Genomic DNA, 7524 nt, shown 5'->3' on the forward strand with positions numbered 1-7524 from the left:
CACTATGATGATCATTCTGCAGCATTACCCCTCCACAACCCCACACTCATGCAATACAGTAGTTTGTTATTGCTCTTACCCGCCAGCTCCCTCCGCTGCAGTGCACAGAAGTGTGCCAGTATCGAGGGGAGTAACACTGCTCTCTGAAGTCCAGCTCCTGCTCCACCATGTGTAAGGCCATGACGAGCAGCCTGAGAGGAGCTGCTCCCTCTACAGGCCCTGCCTATTAGTACGCTGCAGCTGCGCAGGAAGTTCACACTGCTGCTGAACTCTCCTCCTGTGTCCTCTCCGGCAGCAGCAGGAGCGAGCGCTGATGTAAGTGTGCCGGGCGGGTGCCAGCGCCCACACAGTCCCCGCTGGCGCTTGCTCCCCCAAGCGGCAGCGGGGGCTGCCTTATTGTAGCTACGCCCCTGCTTCCGGGTACAACGCATCTCCTTTACAAGTTACTCCGGAGGCCTGGATAACCCCGTTCTTTACTACAACTAACCGCCCTGATTCCCGTGCATCACGATAGAAGTATGATGCTATGTTAGCTCATTACAGCTGTTATAACCTTCTACTCTACGTAACAAAGGACCAGATGTGTGGACGGGTCTCCATGGAAACGGACGCCCAGGAACATGTTTAGACTAAGCGGACTCTATAAATATGTTTAGTTTTAGAATTTTAATGTTTTGTATCATATTGTTACACATCCAATATGCTCTATGTAAGTTTTAAAGCAGATATGATGTACAGGAAAAACAATATGGTTAATAGTGCCAGTTCCTGCTTTACTTTGATATGTCACTTCCTGCTTTATTGTGATTGGCTGTTCATCAGATAAATACTGGCTCCTCACTTCACTCTGACACATCTTGATAAAGGTCAGCAAGACCGAAACGCGTAGATCGTGCCAGAGATAAGTGAGCAGCCACACTTCCGGATGTATGTATACCTGAAATTTTTATCACAATTTTTGTCTTTTTAATTTTTTTGGATGTTGTACTTTTTGGATTATTTCTTGTGAACTTTTGGATTTTATGCTTCTTTATGTGTCCTCATGACCTGCCCATGGGACTTTTGTATTATTTTATGAATTAAATTTTGTGGAGTTTTTTTACCTTGAACTGGCCTTCTGACATTTTGGAAAAAAGAAACCTTTATGGGCTTTCTGCCCCCTACTAAAAGGGGTGAGTAAGGTACGCCACCATATTACAGTGTTTAAAAACACCTACATTGAATTTAAACAGAAAAATCCCTCATACTGGTAAAATATTCTTATATTTTATGCACCCGGGAACACTGAAATTGGAAATCTGTATGTAAGTTCCATATCTCATCAGTGATACCAAACCAGTGATACACCGGGCAAGAAAAGAAACCTTTATAGGTTTGAAAACCCTTTGAAACATCGTGAGTAGGGGTACGCTTTCCTTCCAGCATATAAAGATACTTTTACATGTGTATCCCTCCTACCTATTGAAGTAAGTGAGGTACGCTGTCTAGGTTCCTTTATACTTATACAGCCCTCACATCACCTATTATATACACATTTGATGAGACCATAGATCTCAGACACTTTTTCTTTTTTCCTGAGTAACTGTGGAAACATTGGGATCCATTCATCCATTGGTAACACCAAATCAGTGAGATACTGTACAAGAAAATAAACCTTGATAGGTTTGAAAATCCCGTGAAACATCGTGAGTAGGGGTACGCTTTCCCTCAAACATACAAAGATACCTTTACACGTGTACCTTCTCTTTTCACTCAGTAAGTGAGGTACGCTGTTTAAGCTCTTTTGTACTTATACAGCTCTCACATCACCTAATGTATTCACATATGATGAGACCATAGATCTCAGACATTTTTCTTTTTCCCGAGTCTCCACGGAAAGATCGGGATTTATTCACATATTGATTTGGAGAAGTTACATCCCCCTTCGGTTAACCCAGTAAAGAAACCTTTATAAGAGGAGTACCATCTCTAACCCACGTGAGTTCTGGTACGCCTAAGGGGCATCTAAACAATCTCCACATACATAATGAACACCACGCCACTGATTATTTATAATAAATAGACACTGACACATCAATCTAATTTTTGTTCTTTTATTTTTTTTATTTTTTTCACGTCGATCACCTCCACTTGAAAAATCCAACTTACCTGAGAATTATCATCATTCCACCAGGAAGTGTCTGGACACACAGAAACTTTAAGTATCAGTATGAGAAACTAGCCAATCAACGTTCTTCCCTTTATAAAAGAAAAAAAATCTTAAGTAGTGGACAGTATCTTCTACAAAATGCAATGTCAGGCTCTTCACGCAACTTCACACCACAGATTTTGTCCTTACTTTGGGGACAGTGTACTTGGATAAAACTCACAGCAGCAGATTGTACAGTTATACATGTCATTGGTACAGATTGCTACTGTATGAACATGGAAGCCATGCTAAACATTACTAATGCTGAATAATTAAATAAAACATTATTTAAGGACCTGTCTACCATTACCCTATACTGCGCCATGAAAACAGCGCACTCTACGGGGCATGTCTCATATTGTACAGGGGAACCAATAGAAGAGAGGAAAAGTGGATTGCACTGCTGAATATAATAGTATTAATTACAACAATATGAGTAGTAATAATTTACCAATATTGGCTGGAATAAAATGACGGACACACTGTTTGTATTTCAAATTTATATAAAAATAAATATAAATATATACATTTAATTACATATAGATAATAGACAGTACATATAAAACATAAAGCAATTTGCCTGCTGAACTGGGATCCCGTTTTTTTTTTAAAAAGCTATTTGTGGATTATATGTGAAAAAAATAGCTTGACAGCATATGTTATGCCAAATTATTGGTACCAATATATATTCTCCAATTAATCTCCATTTGCGCTGGTAAAGTGCGCAAAACAATTGTATTAATGTCCAGCTGAATGGGGCTGACTTTCACGTTTAGTACTCTTGGGGCATTATTCTGGTCGGAGCGGCCAAACGTGCGTACGTTCGCCATTACCGCACGCTAGCCGTACGCGGCCGTTAGGGTTAAGTCCACCCACAAATCAGCCGCTTACGTACGGGCAGAAATACCGTAGAAGGGGAGTGGCGTACAAATGAGCGTACGGCAACGTACGCGGACGGGCCAGCCCTTGCACTCCGACAACAGGCGTACAACTGAGCGTACGGCGCCGTGTACGGCCGTCTTTCCTCCGTCTCCCCACCGACTTCTTGCGGAGATATGAGCGTACGCCAGTTTGCACGGACGGGTCCCTATTGTTTTCAATGGAAAACTCAGCTTATGTCACCGCTCGTGAGAGTGAGCGTACGTCCGTATACGCTGACATACCCTTCACATATATGGACCTGCAAATCTTGCCTCTCAACTACTAATCTGACAATTGATTAATTAATCTATTTGTTATTCAATTATTGTTTTCTATTAACTCAATTGTCTACCTTAATAAAGACCTAATAAAACAACATTTAGTGGTCATGGGCTTCAAACATTGCTGAAACATCCTTTGTAGGTGTTAGATGTGGTTTATGTTATTGTATCCTAAATACAAAACCTATGTTAGTATTAGAGTGAACACGTTGACACATGTCGACTTGTGTAGATTGAGTGTGCTACTGCGTAAAGTCTATGAAAGCACGTAGTGAATGTGTCTGTTTAGCAAATACCTACCTTAGCGTATAAAAAGATTCTTACCTTAAATTAAACAAACCTTTAAATGTGGCGAAGTATAAAAACATAAGCTTCCAATGTGTTTGCGTGCTGTATGTGTGGCTTGCAGGCAGTGAAATCATGGTTTGGAGTTAATAGACTGCAGCATTGCTTATTACATTCAGGTGTATGTGTTTGAGTAGTAATCAGCGTTAATTAGCCAACTCAGGCGCACGCTGGCATGCGGTATCTGTAGGGGTGGTTTGAGCTGGCGGTTGGCGGCCGCCTGTTTGGTGTCCGAAATGAACGGTGCCTTAGTCGATCGTGCGGTAGTAGCACCGCTCATTTTTGGTGCACACCCCCGTGTACGCCCATATTTACGCCCATTTTCCCTCATTATTTCGGCCGCTCCCATCAACACGCCCCTATGCCGCCCCATTACCCGTACACTCGCGTACAGGTTTTTTCGCACGTTGAGACACCGGCCGTAAGCGTTGTGGAGTGTTCGCGCCGGCGCATTAGCGTATCTGCACATGCGCAGATCGTTAAAAACCCCGGGACGTACGCGTACGGCCCGGACGCTCCAACCAGAATAAGGCCCTTGGTGTAGTAGGAATTTAATGTGTGGTCACAAACTGAAATGAAATTCTCACCCTTGTAGCAGCATGCTGTGAGTCGTTTAGTATTCCTTTTTTAAAGTCCCGGCTGTGTTGAGAGCAAGAAGCCTATCTTCTCCTGCCAATGCCTGCTTCAGCAGTGGTAGAATTCACGTTGGTCCGATCTGTTAGTAGTCAGTGACGGAGTCACCGTCCTGACCACAGCGAGACACTGGGCAAAGTCGGCGGCGGATGTTGTTGTTAGCCAGCGGCGGACTGGGTTGTAGACTTGAGCTGCAGCGTGGTGAAAGTCAGCGGCAAACAGCTGATGGCCGGCAGCATGGAGGGGAGGGGGCTGCACTTCGGCTGTGTAGGAGATGGTACGTCAGGTTTCCAGTCAGCAGAGAGGGATGAATGACGTTGACGCGTTTCGTTCCCGTAATCAGCTGGGAACTTTTTCAAGACGGATAATTAAGAACGAACCAAATAGGAAAACTCGCCCAACATCTAGAACACGCCCACAATTTAGACAGAGGAAACCCTCTTACAGAAATAATCTAGATAGATCCTATCAATACAGGAGAGATAAGAATAATTCCTTTAATCCCAACTATAGATATAACCATACTAATCTGAATACTAGAGAGAGAAGTCCACCTCATCATTCAAATTCAACAGAGATATTTAATACCAGAACAGGCAATGATCAGGTTTTTCAGTCCAGAACATGGCAGAATTACAACCCTTATACAAACCTTACCAATCGTACACCAAAAAGGTATCAAGACGGAGAGGGAGAAGAGGTGGCAGAAAAGGAACAAAGAAAAGCAAGGCTGAAATAGACATAACAGGTATTTTTAATTTAACATCTCACCAGTTAACAGACCCCCAAAAAACCTTGCTTTGAAAAGGTTTCAACTTTGCCCCTCAACGAGACCCAAATATTTTTGATCTTTTTACAGATCTAAATAAATTTACACGTGATCTATGCAGAAAAGGATTCTTTGCTGCCAAGGATCTAAAAAGAGCTAATCAAAGGAGTGATTGCAGCCCCATTGTCTTGGATGACACAGATAAACATGGTCTTATGACATTACAATCTTTACTGGAGGAAAACAGTCCAGATGAAATGGAAATGTTTAACATAATTTCAAACAATATTTCAATAACACACACAACCAATATTCAAAAAAAAAAATTCCATCAGGACTCTCCTCACTGGATCAGCGCAGGTTTATATAACATTGGTCCCCACACCCATGGTCCAATCCAACACCTTGCCCGTATCTTGTTATATCATTTTATATTGTTTTATTGTGTAATAAATTGTTATTTTTTATTTATCAATGGCTGTCTTTCACTGTTAGCGCTGCTTAAAATCTCCTTTTTTCTTGTAATAATTGAAGGGATTGACCACTCCCTTATTTAAGTGGCTGCTATAAGAGAACAACTCTGGTATAAGCGCTCAATTTTTAACGTCGGTTAAACCTTTCTCCTTTTTATATACTATTACAATGTCTTCTGCTTGACGACGAATATTCCCTTGGTCCAGGATGTGCTTACACACCAAAAGGTATTTCTGTTGGCTGTAAATTCCATCTCTGAAATTCCCACCTATGTTATATTCATCTGCTGAATTGCTATAGACTGTTAGTATAAGTATCTCTTTGCTGTAACTCTATCTACAGTAGATTGGTATAATTATCTGTTTGTTATAAATAGGCCACAATGCAATAGTATAGACAGTTGTATACTCTTTCCTAGAAGTATTTAATGTGTGCATAACCACACCAGAGGTATATTATGCTAACAGACGCAGTTTGCATCCGCCACAAACCATTATATACAGTTTATTAAGTTATTAAGAATATAACACATGGGGCATCGGGCCAGGGTATTGATCCATGGGAACGCCCAGCATTTCAGGGGTGTTCATGAAAACACATGGGCGTTCCCGTCACAGGATGACAGCTGCCCGCCCACTTCATGCTGAATGTGCGTTTATATATAAGTGACCTGAGAGTCACTTTATATATGAATTAAATTAGGTGTCTTGGAAGAGACTTAGGAAGAACGAAAGGGTTTTTGGGGCACACTTGAAATATTAAGAAAGTGAAAAGATGGTGTACAAATGTGTGACATAAAATCTAACCTTTATTGATTACACTTAAAATACATACAAGCACACGTCAATTTGATACAGAGAATGGTTTTAAAATGCAAATCAGCATGTGAATTAAACTGTGGAATTTATTTTATAATAGTCAATACACAATGCAGACAAAAACGAAATTGTAATACAATAACCGTCAAGTGGGCGAAAATGATTTTGCAGGGAATTTACCAGGCTGTAAATAATTTGAGCAAGGCAAGTTAACACAAGATAATGATACCGTGCACATAAATGGTGCAGAGGTTCTTAATATTTTAATATTTTGGAGTCTTGCTTCAGACCCTCCTTGAGTGGTATACAAAAATTGAAAAATTGATGGACCCGAATGCAATGATAAGGGTAGCAGGTTTACATCACTATTGTTAGAGCAAGATTAATGGATGAGGAAAGAGGGAGGAATGCTCTTCGTATGCATTCGCTACTTCTGCTGTCTGAGTGTGTGATACAGCACTGGATATTCCCTGATGGTCTCCCAAGAGGTACTGATCCAGCCAATCGCTGCTTAGCTGCTGAGTTCAGATGGGATCAGGCGGCCCAGCGATGTATGGCTGTATATGGCATCAGATGAGAGAGCCTCAAATGGAACTAGGAGCCAGTTGTCACTTCTGCTTTTCCCCGGTGTCACCCAGGAGAATGAGAGAGTGAGCGAGTCCAGATGAGAGGTGATAGTAGATTAGAATGAAATAGATAAGAAAAGAAAAAATATATATATGCTCCCAGAGTAACAGTATATGTACCCACTGCAGGGTTTAATGGATTCGTGGTCACTGAGCCAGTAATGGGAAATACTGTGCACAGTGCCACACGCAGGGGTGAGTAAGGTCTTTATAGATCTTGGATAATTGTATGTGCAAGATAGATTTATTTATCAGCAGCATACATAACAGCATGTAGCTCAAAACATTTATTGCAAGAATATATCAACACGTATTGGTTGTGGGCATCAAAAAATGATAACAAATGTCAAGATGAAAAGACAGTGATTATCCGTTCAACAGAGTACAGCAATAAAGCAATAGTTGAGGGTCTTAATTTAGACTGTTAGCAATGATTTAAGACAGGGAAGTTGACCTTACGGTGTTAATT

The 7524-nt window shown here is 41.2% G+C and overlaps 1 pseudogene; it reads right to left on the reverse strand.

The window, feature by feature from the left end:
* Positions 1 to 6877: 6877 nt before the first annotated feature.
* LOC146025244 (5S ribosomal RNA) lies at positions 6878 to 6994 on the reverse strand (annotated as a pseudogene).
* Between the last annotated feature and the right edge of the window lie 530 nt (positions 6995 to 7524).

Source organism: Crinia signifera, chromosome 7 (genome assembly GCF_055691185.1).
Source record: "Crinia signifera chromosome 7, ASM5569118v1, whole genome shotgun sequence".
Lineage (NCBI taxonomy): Eukaryota > Metazoa > Chordata > Amphibia > Anura > Myobatrachidae > Crinia > Crinia signifera.